The sequence below is a fragment of the Triturus cristatus genome, chromosome 12 (assembly GCF_964204655.1).
Source record: "Triturus cristatus chromosome 12, aTriCri1.1, whole genome shotgun sequence".
Taxonomy (NCBI): Eukaryota; Metazoa; Chordata; class Amphibia; order Caudata; family Salamandridae; genus Triturus; species Triturus cristatus.
The window spans coordinates 461,775,065-461,792,140 of NC_140595.1; the positions used below are offsets into that span (position 1 = coordinate 461,775,065).

Genomic DNA, 17,076 nt, shown 5'->3' on the forward strand with positions numbered 1-17,076 from the left:
CCTACCGAAATTCAACTAATAGAGCCAAACGCTGACCCGCTGCCCCCGTATTGGGAGAGTTAAGCGTTGCGGTGTCTAAATCCGCCAGTTCACGTTCAATGTGTGCAAGTGTGTTTCGCAGATCCTTAAGAACCCTGGCGTGTTTGGCTATATAGACTCCCCTGATCTATGCTTTGAAGCGCTCCCACAAAACCGCCCATGTGTCAACTGAGCCAGTATTTAAGGAAAAGTAGTCCTCTATGGCTCTGTGTACCTCTGTGTTAAAAAGATCATCATGGAGGGCACGGCTCGGGAACCGCCATTTCCGCCCAAACCCCTCGGGACGAGGGACTTGCAGATGAAGTTGTACTGGAGAGTGGTCCGAGTATGTCCTCGGCAAGGTCATGAGACCCGAATCGACTTGCGATGCCTGGAGAAATCAGCCACTAGTCTATTCTAGTCCAGGTATTGTGTTGGCCAGAGAAGTGGGTATAATTCGTGTGGGTGGGATTACGCAGGCGCCAAATGTCTAGCAGCGACAATTGCTCACAAAGCTCCAATAGGGCGTGGCGTGCTCTAGGTTTGGTGTCTGTGGACATGGCTGTGCTGTCTAAGCTGGGGTTAAGGAATAGGTTGAAATCTCCCCCCAACTAACAGGAGGCAAGGCGCGATCCTTGCCAATTGGGCGTGTAGTGTATCAAAAAAATCAGGGTAGTCTGTATTTGGACCATATACACACACTAGTGCTGTATTATGTCCCATGAGCGAACCTGTGACAATTATATATCTGCCCTCACTATCCCCCACCACGGACCTGGGGCTGAATGGGACCAGTTTGTGGATAAGGATGGCTGTGCCCCTTGCATAGCTACTGTAATTGGCAAAATATCTGTGCGCACCCCAGCTAGCTGCAAAACGGGCAGAGTCTGACTTGGCTAAATGCGTTTCCTGCAAGTAGGCAATGCCCACGTTGTGTCTTAGTAAATAGTGAACAACCTACCTCCTTTTCCGATTGTCATTAAGGCCTCTAACCTTCCAGGACAACAAGGAGAGGCCAGAAGGGCCTTCAGCCTTACCTAACCTAGCCATCGGCTGTGTGGTTTTCCGAGCCCAACATAGTCAAGTAGCTGCAAATAGAGAAAACTGTGACAGTAACCAATGTTGTAAACAAATATAGACATTGAAGCAATGTGAAACGTCCCCCCCCCACCCAACCTCACTCCCTTTCAAGCGAGGCAGAACCATAACGGCAAGTAGAATGTGAAGTACCAATAGCCCTTACACTGAACTGAAAGCACCCAAGAATGGTACATTTTTAATAACCAGAGCAAACCCAAAGGTATACACCGTTAGGGGTGGCAACGCCACGTCAGACAACCAGCTGTGTGTTTAGGATAAGGACCAATGCAGCAAAATTAACCAGTGCCGGAACTAGAAAAGACTTCAACGCTTGCATCGGAGCCACTGTAGGGGGCGAGGGACCCCCCTCCTGTCCCAGTCCTGCTTTTTATGCATGACAGAATTCCTGCTCCTCCATAGGATTTTCAAAAATGCGAGCCCTTCCCCCAACATCTACCCTCGGCCTGGCGGGATACAACATGCCATATTTCAAACCCAGATTTCTTAGGGTGGCTTTGACTCCATTGTACTTGCGGCATGCATTCTGCACCGTGACTGTAAAGTCCGGGTAAAAAGAAAGTTTAGAGTTCTGCCATGTAATGTCCCCACACTCCCTTGCAAGACGCAGGGCAGAGTCGCGGTCTCGGAAGTTCATGATGCGTGCAATGATGGGTCAAGGGGGGCAACCTGGAGTAGGTCGGGCCCCAAGGATCGATGGGCACGCTCACATCACAAACCCAGAGGTGAATGACTCTCTTCCGAACAGGTCACCTAAGAGATTCTCATCAAAGAGGTCCATACGGCTGGTGGCTGTGGTCTCCGGGACTTCCAGAATGCGAATGTTGTTGCACCTACTGCACGCTTCAAGGTCTTCGTTTTTGAGTGCCACCTCTTTAAGGATGCGCTCGACGCGTTCTAATCTTTTGCGGGACTGCGCAGTGCAATCTTTGATATCAGAGATGCGAGCCTCTGCCACATCCAGGCGCCTGTCATGTACTTGGATTTTAGAACTTAAATCCGCCAGGCTTTTGTCTAGTGCGTCGAAACGTCCGTCAAGGGCTTTGAAGCCAGCCCTCATCTCCTGCACCACTGCCGTGGATAGGGCTGGGAGGCCATCTGCATGGTCTGTGCCCTGTGCACTCTCCGCAAGGTTGGAGCCTTCCTCAGGGGCCCTGACCGCAAGCTTTTCAAAGGATAGCGTCTTTTGTTTGGGGTCTCTGCGGCCCATACCGCGGGTTCGCTTTGTAAGTGCAATCGTGGGAAAGCTGGGAACGGATAAGACTCATAGGAATTTCAAATCTACCCAGCGTGATCATCCAGCAGCACTGGGTGCAGTGGATTGGTGGGGAATCTAAAGAACGCACCGCGTAGCAGGCCCCTAGCAGCAGGGAGTGGCAGGTTTTGGGTCCCAGGAAATGCACGACGAGTGACCCAGGTGACGGATCGATGCAGCCGGAAAGTTCAGTCCGTCACACAAGTCATAGCATCCTTGCTGCAGGTTCGGGGGGAGCTGGATGGCGATAAGATCTAGGGCTTAGGCCCCCAACCCCTCTGAGGCCGATGTGCAGGCCCCGTGACTGCAGGACTGGGTGTGCGGCAGCCCCAGTCTTTATGCCGATGGGAAAGGAGATGTGGAGCAGATCGGCAGTAGCAGACCGGCCAGGCAGTCAAGGTGAGCCTGAGGGTCAGAGGAAGAATGAACCATGCGCCTCTGTTGTGTTGAAATGTAGGACAGCACAGGCGGTATTAGGCCTCTCAGAACAGCAGGAGCCAAAAGGTAGGCAGAAGGCTTGTTGTTTCCTCGAAGCCGGGGACTGAGGTTGCAGGAGCCACGCTGCAGGGCTGAAGGACTCTGTGCGCAGGGCAAACACCGGCTTGAAACAACCCCTCCGCTCACCGTGCCTGCCCGCATCCGGATGGACGCGCCCCTGGCTCAGCACGGGACCTGTCCCCGCCTGGCCTCAGGGAAATGGCAGGCGCATGTACTGGGGGTCGGGCGCAGCCAGCCCCAGCCGCACCCCAGCCAAATTGCTTGCCGATCAGGGGGGGCCTCGCCTCCGCCGCCCAGCGCCTGACCCAGCCACCTCTGCCGTGGCTCCCCTCTCACCTCGATTCGGTGATCGCCTGCCGTACTCCTCCAGCCTCACGGTGCTGGGAAAGGCCGCCGACCTCGGCCGCGAGGGCTTCACATTCTTCTGCGCCACACAGTATTTCTCGATAGCGGAGTCGCCTCGCCGGCCCAGAGTCAGCTCGCCATGGTTGGTGGGTGTTCAGCGCTCTGGTGCCATACTTTATTGGGGCGTTGCCACCGCATGTGTTGGGGATAATGCGAAATAGCTGGGGCATCCAGCAGAGCTTCAGCAGCAAGCGGCCCTCTTAGTCGCTTGCGTGGCCACGCCCCCGGGACATCTGGCTTTTTCAGGAGACAAATGGTTACACTGGATGAATTTAGGCTTAAAGAATTAAGAATTTGAGCTTCTCCATACGATGGATTGGGATTACAATTTTTAAATTTCTAGGGTGGAGATGAACCTGGCATGTGTACAAATAGATGAGAGAATGTTGATTTGTAATTTGTAGGACTGTATCTTGCGGACCATCTTTGTGCAGCTTATGAAGGAAATGTAAGAGGAAACATGGAAAAGTGATGCAGATAAAGACTAAAATAGTTTTCAGAGTTATTATGTGGGCATTTGCAGGCAAAGATATTTGTATGGCCCTGCTAAAATGCACCAGTTCTTATTCATTACAGGGCAGACTTGATGTGCATTCATTGGCTGTCATAGAGGGCAGTAAAGCATTGTCAAACATTTCATTTTAAAAGCTAAATATGTCTAAGATCGACTGGGGAAGCACAGCTGGAAAGTAGCATCTGATCCAGAATGATGATCAGGAGCCTTCTGATAAAAAAGTATTTACTGGCATAAGTCTCAGACTGTATGCCGTTGGTCCTGTTAAAGACACGTTTTCAGTAATCCTGTGATTGCAGCAAGAGGGTAAGCTGAACAAATTTTGAAAGCACATCTATTTGTTGAGGTGTGTCCCTTTACTAGGAATCGGCCAACTTGCTGTATAGAGCAAGAGAACATGGAGAGCTCCAGTAAATGAGTTAGCTTTTGTAAATTATTCTGATCCTTACCGTCATGATTCTGTCTGAATGGGAATGTTTAATTCTGTATAGACCACGCAAAAAGTTGTATTGCCTGCCGGAGGTTTTCTTTCCATTGAACGTCTCAGTTGGTATTGGCAGTTGAGGCAGAAAAAGGCCGTAGTGGTACCTGAAAATGTTGAGATTTGAGGTGGAGGTGATTATCCATCAAACCTCTCTTTTAACAATGTTAGAGGTAGACCGTACTGGAGATGCAAATAGGCTCATCTAGTCTTGACTGATGCATATTCGTACGAGGTGCTTTCAACCTTTAAAAAACCACTGTTTTTGGGGCAGGGTCTCGAGGTTCTCTAAATTAGCTGCAACTTGGTAAAGTCCTGATAGGCGTTTCGTCTGAACCCAGAGATTGTGGACTGACAATTGCACACGGACAAACTCATTCTGATGAATGGCCCTCTCTGGTGCTGTGAGCAGACTGGAGACCACCCCTCTTGGAAAAAACTGAATGGCATGGTGAAAGTCGCCCAACCACCTCTTTTCCTGCTATTGATCCAGTTGAAATGCACTTGTCAACGCACCCTGCCATACCATTGCTCTGGGCAGATCCTGGGAGCTCAATTATTGTCTATAGTTCCCTCCCATTGAACACTGAGACATTGACATTAGTTCGGGGGTGAGGGAGCGGGAGACCACCATATTCGGGCCAAGTGAGTGGAGATGCATACTGTGGTGATCAATGACTGGGAAATAGAGGTAGGGCTGCTAGGAAAATGTAAAGGGCCATACCAGTGATTTCTTTGTGAAAGGAGCAACATAGCACTTTTAGACTGAAAAGATTTGAGGCAGTAGGAGGCTTATTCACTCCAGTGTAAAAGACATTTAGGTTGGGTGTCTTCTTGTGTTTTTAGCAAAGGTTGGCCAGAAAGTCCAGAAATATGTTGTCCTAATAGCTCTTATATAGCTTGATTGGGGGGCCCACATGTTTGGATAACCCACTCATTTTATAGTTGGACCTTTCTTTTAAAATTGTGTGGTGGTTGGATTCTGTCATTTTACGTGTTCCCTCCCCCCCCCCCCCCACCAAAAGGTTAAACGCAATAGTTTGATCAAGAGATCCTTCATAACCATTTCATCAAAATGTTTTGCCACTCATCAAATGTCCAAATTTGTCTCTTACTTCCCCAACTGTCCCCTACATGTGGAGCTTAAAGTCTTGGCTAAAGTATTGGTTAACAGTCTGTTGGGCGTTATTGGTGTTCTGGTGTACCCATGTGTATGCCAACTTCAAATTTGACTCTCCAGAGATTGTACAGCTACCTAGCTGAGACTACATCTGTAATTGAACCTCTAGTGCTTATACATCTATACACAGAAAAGGCATTGAATTAGCTAGAATGGAGTAGTTTGCTAGAGTATTTGAGTTTTGACCCCCCTATTACATAGAGTGTGTTGAGCTGTTCTACACCAATCACGTCATGTGTGCAATGCTGAATAGAGATTGTCCCAGTCCTTCTTATTGGGAACAGGAACAATGCAGGCTGCCCATTTTGCCCATGGTTGTGTGCTGTGGTGATTTAGCATGCTGGGTTTGTGGAGAGTCTCTTTCAAAATAATTTGTTGGTGATGGGATTGGGAATATAGGATGTAACTCTTACGGGTGGCATTCTTTTTCCTGGTATTATAGTTCTAGACATTGTTTTTAGGAAACGCGAAAAACAAACTGGCTTCCAGAATAATTGGAAATAATCAATTTGGTTCCCAGTCCACAAGTGTAAGGCTAGACCCCTTGTTGAATTTGCTTTCCACACGGTAGATGTAAAGTTTAAGAATTTAGGCATGGTTTTTACTATAGAAATGAATCCGTACTTAAAACATAATTTGGAAAGACTAGTTGTTTGGTTGAAGAGGACCTTTGGCACTGGAGAAAGCTGCCTTAGCCGCTCTCTGGCAGGGCACCTCTTTTCAGAATAATCTCCTTTCTCATATTTCTTTGTACACTGTGGAGCACATTTGGGGTACCAAACGAGTTCTTGGGGCAGCCTGGTGTTCTGGCATGATTTGGTCCTAGACTGCGGACATAGTGAACTATGAGGGCAAGGCATACTTTTGGAAATTAGAAAAATAGCGATTGTGGAAACAGCACTTTGGCATTGGACACTGCTCTATGTTGAATGATGACACTAGCATGGGTGGTGAGAGGACAGACGGAAGAAATGAATAGGTGAATTTTGTATTGTTTAATCCTTACTAAATAACTTGATCTCTTTTCTAGATTATTACATTGAATGCTGTACTGTCACCACGTGATATCTGAGAACCATCTTTTTTGCTTGATTTCTTGTTTTGTGTTATTCGAAAAACCCTGCAAATTGTTTTATGGAATAAATGTGAGCTCCTTCTTGTCTACTCCCATGTTAATAAATTGTGGAATGTCATGGGTGCCCCCCCCCCCCCCTTCCTCCTGGAATACCTAGAGTCACTCTTAGCCCTACTGCACATAGTTTTGGCCCAGGAATTCTTCAGTGGTATACTGTCAGGAATGATCTTGATGGTTGGCCAAATCAATTTACCCCCCCATGGTTATAAGTTAAAGGACCTAAATGTCTTGGTGAATCACGTCTGTTTACAATTAAATACTAGTGAAAGAGTGATAATCCATTTGGGACAGCTAGGTAACCCCTTCTTGAGAGGCACTGTTGTCATGCTCTTGGGCTAAACAATTGCTGTGGCTCATAAAGTAAAATACTTAGGGTTAATATTTGGGGGAAAGCTCTCCTTACACCTGAACTAGGCAGAGGCGTCTAAGGTAGCGCCTTCTTCTCAAGGCTTCTAATCACTGAGGCATCCACAAAACACCCTGCATCGGAAGGCAATATTCTAGCACTTAAAGCCTTCTTCCAGTCAGTAAGCAGAGTCAGAATTTGGTGCTGCACTTCGAACTGCGGAGACCTATCTACCGCCTTTTGGCTTTGCACCACCCTTTATCTTGTTATCTCAAGGTCACCTCGGCACCCCAATGACATGTCTCCGGCCAACCAACCCACAGCAAATAATCTCCCAAGTAAACTGGATCAAGCAGACGACACAGTTGGCTGATCTCCCTTGACAAAACTTGAAAATGAGCTACTTTCTGTGTAAAAAGACTTGGGTTCCCCTCGCGCAAATTAGTCACCTGTTGTATTATGTGGGTTTTACTTAGTCTACCTTTTAAATAGCATGGCCCTTAGCGTTTTGTAACAGAGTATATCTGCCGTTGTGTTTTCTCCCAGGGTGGCGAAACTCCATGCGTGTCTTTGACCCCTTTGAGTAATTGTGGTGTAGATTTGGTCCAGGCATTAATTTCCTTGCTGACCTGTCCTGTAACAGGCGAAGGATGGTTTGGGTGGCTTGTAAGACCGGCTGACCTAGCCAGTGTGGGGTTGGTTTCTTTGTGCATTGTCTCTGTGGGTGCATTACAGTGGGTGTGGGGTTCTTCTGACCCTCTACCTAGCCCGAGTCATCTGTGGAAGTGTAGCGGTCTCCTCGGAGTGGACGTGTTGTTTTTTGTCTTTTCTCTGTGTTGACTGAGAGAATGTGCTGTTTAGGTCTCGCCTGACCCAGCGCATGCGCTGGTCTGGCGAGACTTATTGAGAGGGCTCCAAAAAGTGCTACCAGGCCAGCCTAGAGCTACAGTGCATGTGCGCGAGCGCGCGCCGCGCTTTCCCGCGATTTCTTTCACTTTTGCGGCCGCATGGCCGCTTTGATGTTTGATCATGATCGCGATCACAATCACTTTCACTTTTGCGCTTTGCATAGCCAATAGGTCTCGCTTTTGGGACCTTATAAGTGTTTAGTTATGCAACTGTTGCATGGCTAAATACTTATAAGGTCCCAAAGGCGAGACCTATTGGCTATGCCAATGCTTGTTTTGTTTGTAACCGCACCCCTTGTGGTTGCTACTAGCACTGACTAGAAGGAAGCCATTATAAAAACTGTTATGCAAGACAAATCAAGTATTCCCGATTTTGCTGCATGTGAATTAATTTTTGGTCAGTTATAATTGCCAGAAATGATTTCTAAAATTTTAATAAATAGGAAAAAACTAAATTGTGTGGCTAACCTAAGCGAAAGATGTGATGTATTCTCAGATACCCAAGAATGTTCTATTGAACCTGTGCTGTTCCATACAGCACTACACATTTTTAGGTCTCGTCATACGAGGCTTCTTTGAATCGGTACGATTCCAGAAGCCTCCTCCCAGCTCTGCCTTAAGTCTTGATTCGTGCGCGTCCTTTTGCGTCACGAATTATGCCAAAGGCAGTGCAATGATTGCACTGAAAGGCATGCCACTCGCTGATTGTTGCCACCCTGCCTCCTTTAATCCACGCCCTGCGGGATTGGATTTTTCAGCAGCGGCCTGACACAGTAGGTTTATTGTAAGCTTGCGGCACTTTTGTTTTTTAAGACATCGCATGCGTTTGTTATTGTGGGCAGCTTCAACTAGCCGTTTCGCTTGCTGTAAACTTTACTTCATGAGGCTTTGTTTTCTGGCGGTTTTCCTTATGTCTCAAGCTAATAAGTAAGTGTTAGATTCAATATAAGGACTCATGGAGAGAGCATGCCAAGCAGTAGGTGAATTCATGGTTCGCGAACACAACTCAGGTTGCAAAGTAAAAGATGTTCCTTGTCTGCTCAGTTTTCAGTGCGACTTATCAGTTGTGAATTCATCACACACCTGAAGCTGCAATACCCAGAGATAAACTGTACCTTTTATGAAAATGCTCAAAGTCAATGCATGCATTGGCCAGAAGTAGTATGGCTTCATATCTGAAATAAGTGTTTGCAATTGAGCAGGTGCAGAAGACAGCTTCAGGTGTAGTTCAGTTTGCGTCTACGGTGAAATACTCTTCTGCTGCTAGTATTCTTCTACTCACTCTCTACTACTCACTCTACTAGTCTCTACTACTCACTCTACTCACTCTACTCACTCTTTACTACGCTCTACTACTCTCTACTCTACTACTCTCTACTCCTCACTCTACTCACTCTCTACTACTCTCTACTACTCTCTACTACTCACTACTCTCTACTACTCACTCGCTACTACTCACTCGCTACTACTCCCTCTCTACTACTCCCTCTCTACTACTCCCTCTCTACTACTCCCTCTCTACTACTCACTCTACTACTCACTCTACTAATCACTCTCTACTAATCACTCTACTAATCACTCTCTACTAATCACTCTCTACTAATCACTCTCTACTAATCACTCTCTACTAATCACTCTCTACTACTCTCTCTCTACTACTCTCTCTACTACTTTCTCTCTACTACTTTCTCTCTACTACTTTCTCTCTACTACTCACTCTACTACTTTCTCTCTACTACTCTCTCTACTACTCTCTTTACTACTCACTCTCTTTACTACTCACTCTCTATTACTCTCTGCTACTCTCCACTAATCACTCTCCACTAATCACTCTCCACTAATCACTCTCCACTAATCACTCTCCACTAATCACTCTCCACTAATCACTCTCCACTAATCACTCTCCACTAATCCCTCTCCACTAATCCCTCTCTACTACACTCTACTACCTACTATCTACTACTCACTCTCTACTACTCACTCTCTACTACTCACTCTCTACTACTCACTCTCTACTACTCACTCTACTGCTCACTCTACTGCTCACTCTACTGCTCACTCTACTGCTCACTCTACTGCTCACTCTACTGCTCACTCTACTGCTCACTCTACTGCTCACTCTACTGCTCACTCTACTGCTCACTCTACTGCTCACTCTACTGCTCACTCTTCACTCTCTACTACTCACTCTCTACTACTCTACTGCTCACACTCTACTACACTCTACTCTCTACTACTCACTCTCTACTACTCACTACTCTCTACTACTCACTCTACTGCTCTCTACTAATCACTCTCTACTAATCGCTTTCTACTACTCACTCTCTACTACTCACTCTACTACTCTACTGCTCACACTCTACTACACTCTACTCTCTACTACTAACTCTCTACTACTAACTCTCTACTCTCTACTACTCACTCTCTACTCTCTACTACTCACTCTCTACTACTCTCTATCTACTCACTCTCTATCTACTCACTCTCTACTACTCACTCTCTACTACTCACTCTCTACTACTCACTCTCTACTACTCACTCTCTACTACTCACTCTCTACTACTCACTCTCTACTACTCACTACTACACTCTCTACTACACTCTACTACACACTCTCTACTCTCTACTACTCTCTCTACTACTCTACTACTCTCTCTCTCTACTACTCACTCTCTGCTACGCTTTACTACTCACACTCTACTACTCACACTCTACTACTCACACTCTACTACTCACTCTACTACTCACACTCTACTACTCACACTCTACTACTCACTCTCTACTACTCACTCTCTACTACTCACTCTCTACTACTCACTCTCTACTACTCACTCTCACTACTACTCTCACTCTCTACTACACTCTCTACTACACACTCTCTACTCTCTACTACTCTCTCTCTACTACTCTCTCTCTACTACTCACTCTCTGCTACTCTCTACTACTCTCTCTACTACTCTCTCTCTACTACTCTCTCTCTACTACTCACTCTCTGCTACTCTCTACTACTCTCTCTCTACTACTCTCTCTCTACTACTCTCTCTCTACTACTCTCTCTCTACTACTCTCTCTCTACTACTCACTCTCTGCTACTCTCTACTACTCTCTCTCTACTACTCTCTCTCTACTACTCTCTCTCTACTACTCTCTACTACTCTCTCTCTACTACTCTCTCTCTACTACTCTCTCTCTACTACTCTCTCTCTACTACTCTCTCTCTACTACTCTCACTCTACTACTCACTCTCTACTACTCTCTCTACTACTCACTCTCTACTACTCTCTACCACTCAATCTCTACTACTCTACTTCTCTCTCTACTACTCTCTCTACTACTCTCTCTACTACTCCCTCTCTACTACTCTCTACCACTCAATCTCTACTACTCTACTACTCTCTACTACTCTCTCTACTACTCTCTCTACTACTCCCTCTCTACTACTCACTCTACTCCTCACTCTACTACTCTACTACTCACTCTCTACTACTCTCTACTACTCACTCTCTACTACTCACTCTCAACTACTCACTCTCTACTACTCTCTACTACTCACTCTCTACCACTCTCTGCTACCCTCTCTACTACTCACTACTACTCACTCTCTACTACTCTTTACTACTCACTCTCTACCACTCACTCTACTACTCTGCTACTCGCTCTCTGCTACTCGCTCTCTGCTACTCACTCTCTGCTACTCACTCTCTACTACTCACTCTCTACTACTCACTCTCTGCTACTCACTCTCTACTCTCTACTGTTCTACCTCTCTATCTACCTCCCTCTACCACTCTACCTCTCTCTCTACCTCTACCTACCTCTCTACGCGCACACATATTCACATATATATGTATATATTTTATTTCTGTAAAATTTCACGTACACAACTGAAGTCCCCTCTACTCCATTTTTTCATAATTGTTTAACATAGGATCAAGGATTGGTCCATGTTAACACCGGGTTTTTTACACTTTATGATAGTATTTATTAATATATTGACTTTTTTAATAAGGCATGGACAAGATACAATAAGATGATGGGGCAGATCAAGTTTTTTAAAGTGCACTTTATTTTGATCAGCAAAACGTATAGGAATAAAAAGATCTTTAGACACAACACATTTAAGTGTACATACAAATTCCTATAAGGCAAGAATATCATCTGCGCAAAAAGCGTAACCAAAAACTTTGCTTGTACAAACTACAAAAGAACAAAAACAATTTTAATGTATTTTTGGAATCATGGAGGTTTTATACGATTTTATAAGAAATTGGTTTTTAACCATATATTCTTGTTTTGAAATTGTATATCAAAGTATATGTATTTATATATATATACGATTGCTGATTTGCACAATAATATTGACTGAGTGATTTTACATCAATACATGTTTACATATATTTATATATTTATTGTATACAGACGATTTGCCATTGGTTTGTTGTTTTTTCACACAAGGAAAACAACAATAACATTTTTTTTTCTATGTCCATGCTAATATCACGTGAGAGGCACATGTCACTTTAAATAAGTTATGGCGACTCCTAATGCGCGTCATGGGAACAAGGCCGAGGCAGGCCGAAACGAGTCATGGCGGTCATGGTGGCAGCAATAAACTAAAAAATACAACACTTACTTTGTGGTTCGCATGCGTTTGTTCCCGGGGAAGAGGAGTTGCAGCAACGGAGTCTGTGGAATATATGTATGTGTGTGTGTGTGTATATATATATATATGTATATATATGTATATATATATGTATATATAATCTACTGGCGGTCGCCAGTAGATAGTTATAGTTAGGACCGTGTTTCCATGGGAAATCAGAAAATTCTATTTTGAATAACTTTGGCGCCGGTTGTCGAATCCTCACGAAATTTTCAAAACTAATGGGGCGCTCCGCTCAGCTCCTACCCTGAAAGTCTCGGGGTAATTCGTCAAGCGGGGGCTGAGAAAAAAGGGGGGTCCCAAAACGCATTTTCCCCATGCATTTTCCCATAGGACCTTTAGTCGAAGGTACAGCCCGAACGGCTGAACAGAATTACTTGAAATTTGGCAAAGAGGTAGTCCTCAGGTCAGGCATGTGCCTTTTGCATATATGGTGTCAATCTGTTCAGAAGTTCCTGATAAAATTGCATTTAAAAGCACATAAATATCTATAAGCGCGCACCGTGCGCGCACCTTAACGTGCGCGAGCGTAATTCTGATTGGTGGTTACATGTCAGTCAACATTCGAATCGGTCGAAATCAGGAAGTGTCGGCCGCCATTTTGTGTGTGACAGTGAAAAAGAAAGGTGGAGAACGTGAAAAGGGGGCAGGGTAGAGAGTTCTGACCCCCTAGCCTTTGTCGGGGGGTCCCTGAAGGACCCCGAAGGGTGAAAAAAACATATATATTTTTTTTCAAAAAATGGCGGGGTGCGCGCACGGTGAAAAACCTTAAAAAAAACCATTTTAAACGAGCCATTCCATATTACATGTTACAGTCAATCTATAACTATATACATAGGTAGCTTATTGTAAAATAAATATATAAAAAATATAATAAAACATACATAACTTAGCATTTAAAAAAACCTTACAAATTCACTTAAAAAACCATAGGTTTCACACACGTTATAGTTAGCTGGACATTTCACTCGTAAAAAACCATTGAAATTCCCCCGTTATAGTTAGTTCAGATAACTATAACTCGCGCGACTGCCACTCTATCACAAGGATGATGTCATCAGTGATGTCATGAGTGATGCCACTAACCATGTCATGAGTGATGTAATATGTGACGTCATCAGCAGTGGATTGCGGGCGCGCGAGTTATAGTTATCTGAACTAACTATAACGGGGGAATTTCCTCTGATGAAGAGAGGAAAAACTCTTGAAACGCGTTAGGCTATTCGCATTGGGACTGCCTGATTGAAGCTGTGGAGGGAAGGCCGCTTACACCCTTCAATAAAGGTTTGCTACCTTAAGCATATGCTCGAGTGAGACTCATCTTTGGGCAAATGGAGTAATTATTTTAGACGGTGGTCCAGCCGTCGAGTCAGCACAACCCCGCGAAGTGAAGGGGCCACGCGGCTCTATGATGTTGGGCCGTTTTGTGGAGCATATGTTTGGGATTAGAAGCGGACACTCTCTGTGGCGACCCATTGGCGGGTTGTAAATGGTGGCAGAAATTAATGCCCATCTATGGACTGATGTATCGGGACTTCAATATCCATAATGCTGTGGGGCTATTTGACCCGCCCATCCAGGCACGTGAAGTGTGCATTATGAAAGGGAGACCGGAGCACGCATTCGTGATAGCGACTGCCTCTGATGAAGAGAGGAAAAACTCTTGAAACGCGTTCGGCTATTCGCATTGGGACTGCCTGATTGAAGCTGTGGAGGGAAGGCCACTTGCACCCTTCAATAAAGGTTTGCCACCTTAAGCATATGCTCGAGTGAGACTCATCTGTGGGCAAATGGCGCAATTATATATAAACATATATATACATCTGCATATCTATATATATATATATACAAATGTAAATGCATGCATACATATACATATATGCATACATATGCATGTTATGTACATGGAAGTTTGAAAAACACTAATAAAAGCAAAGCTAAAAAGCGACCTAATTAAAAACAGAATTGGTTTAACTTAAACGAGTGCGAGACCTATTGCATTTTCAATGCTTGTTCTTCTAGGGGGCAGAATTCCACCATGGCGTTAGTTCATTTGTGGAGTACCAGCACAATGAATAATTTACTCTGTTCTGACAATCAGCGGAATGCATTGAGATGATAATCACTCTTGTCCTGCCTGAAAGCACGAGATGTGCACTTTTTGCAGTCGGAAACAAGCTAATTAGAATTGATTAAGAGACAAAATATATTTCATTCAAACTTGTAGGTTTATTTTTAGATTAGAATAAAAAATGCATTTCCAGGCGCAAACCCCACTGACGGTTTGTTTCTTAAGTCGATCTGTACATTTCTGTCCATTTGAAATCCACAGTTGCCCTTCCTAATGTATATATTTGCGCTATTTTTTTTTCAAGCATTCGTTTTTAGGTCTATTCAGAGACCGTTAAAGGTCTTTGCCAGGCTTTTTTAATTAAACTATAACATGATACATAAAATATTACATCGCTAACTTTAGGTCAATCCCCTTCAGGCACTCCTTTCAAGTGTCAGTCACATTTTAATCCGCCCACAGCTAGCCATTCGGTGTTTTGTGTCTCAGAAAGCATGAGTGACAGTAGCATTTTGCCACTTAGTGTGTGAGTCTGCATCGGAGGGGTAGAACAGGTGACAGAGCCCGCCTCAGTATTGCCTCCAGCCAAGCATAGAATGGGAACGTGTGGCAGGAGGCGGTGCTTAGGTAAGCCGCTTCGGGCTTCTAGCGAAAGCCCCACCTCCCTCACCTTGCATTGAATGTGGAAGTGCCAGCAGGTCACCCCCAGCAGCTCGAGGGATTTGCCAGTACTCTCCTTGGGTGATGAAGCCTTTGGACACAACTGCTTCCACAGGAGGTGACAAATAGTTCCCGCTCTGCACTGTCCTCCCGCAGCACGTATGGGCTGGGGTGGGCCACAGTGATTTCAGGCCAGGTGGCAACCCTCTGTATAATAATTTGTAACACCATCAGCGACTACAGAAGATGACGTGCAAACAAATGACCAGAAACTTAAATAAATACCTTCCTGCTTAAGGGGAGCAGTCTCTGTTTCTTGTTATAGGATATGTAAGGTTTAATTGTGTTTAACGTGCAGCACTCTTTTCGAACTTTTAAAGGAATAGCACTCTTAGTGCCCTAAGTAGACTTTTGACAGATGGGATATTCCATCCAAGCATGATGAATGCCATATCCTTTGTTTGACAAGTGTCATAAGTGATAATGCACTTATAATACGGTGGGCTGGATATCCGTTTGTGACGGAGTATCTTATTTCCCAAACTCTAAATAAGTCCCTTAGTATTTTCACTTGATGTGAAGCCTGTATTTTGCGAGCACTAAACAAAAATCTGATATTTTGCTCCTTTAATGCGCACTTCTACCTAAACAGATTAGAGCCAACAGTGTGTAGAAGCGGGAAACAGGAAAGCTGATTTAAGATTCATTCTAATTGCAAGCAAAGCTCCTGTTACTTACAGCAATGCTAAATTAAAAAATTGCAGTAAGGAATTAAGTGGTATTGAAAAATGCTTTTGTTGTCAATCACTGTGCTGTTACTCATTTTTAATTATCAGCATTGTTTAGCAATGATTAAAGCCTGCATAATCATGAATTGATTTTTTTTTCAAACTGAATGTCATTCCTAAGTTGTTGAGTCTAATTTAGGTAACGTGTTTACCCAAAATTGCTCGGTATTCCATTTTCTCCAGCATTCGAATGATCATTTTAATTGCCCCTTACATGTCCTGGTCTTCCTCCTCCACCGCTTATCTGTCCTGCTTGCGTAACTGGGCGCTCCCACCAGTCCTCTCGGTTTTTGTTGCTCCCCCTCTCTGTTCTCTCCAACTCTGTACCCCCACACACTTGTAGGTGGGTGCCTGAGTTTATGCAATCTACACACAATAGACACAGACAGAGACACCTGTTCTGCCTCCTTCAGCCATTGATTATTGTAACCGCTCTTCACATTTTGGTACAGCCTGCACTACATCCATTGTAGATCTCAGTCATGGAGTGTTTCCTCGGTACAGCAGTGACCATTTGAATGGGTAATCGTTGTTGGAGTCCCTGAGCCCATCTACAGATGGTCAGGCATTTTGATTTCAAACGTTTAAACATGCAACCAGTTTTCCATCCCGAGCTTTGCGCCGCTAGTGTAATGCTTGCATTGGTATAATATTGATAATCCTTTGCTTTTGTAGGCCATCACTACTGCTGTCTGAGGGCATTACCTGTAACATAGGTGTAAACTGACTACATCTATCATGCACGCATCCCTTCATCCAGCCATCCATCTTTTCACACACTCATGTATTCCTTCATTCGTTCACCCACTTGGCCACACACTAATTCGTCCATTCATGCACTCATTCAACCATAGACCCTTTCTCCCAATATGGGTGTCAGTACCGGGTCCTCTATCAGCACAAGTGGAGTCGGCAACAGGACATACGAACTGTTGGGAAATTTGGGGCTGCTGTGAAAATGTATTCTGGATTCACTACTGGCCTCATAATGGGTTCCATGGGACAGACAGCATCAAGGGAGGGTTTGAAGACAGTAACCCAACTGAAGGCCCTTGA

General features: G+C 44.8%; 1 protein-coding gene across 1 annotated transcript in view; it reads left to right on the plus strand.

The window, feature by feature from the left end:
- Positions 1-17,076, plus strand: part of PHKB (phosphorylase kinase regulatory subunit beta) — a 1,466,493-nt gene that overhangs the window by 319,959 nt on the left and 1,129,458 nt on the right. The gene's annotated exons all lie outside the window — the stretch shown is intronic.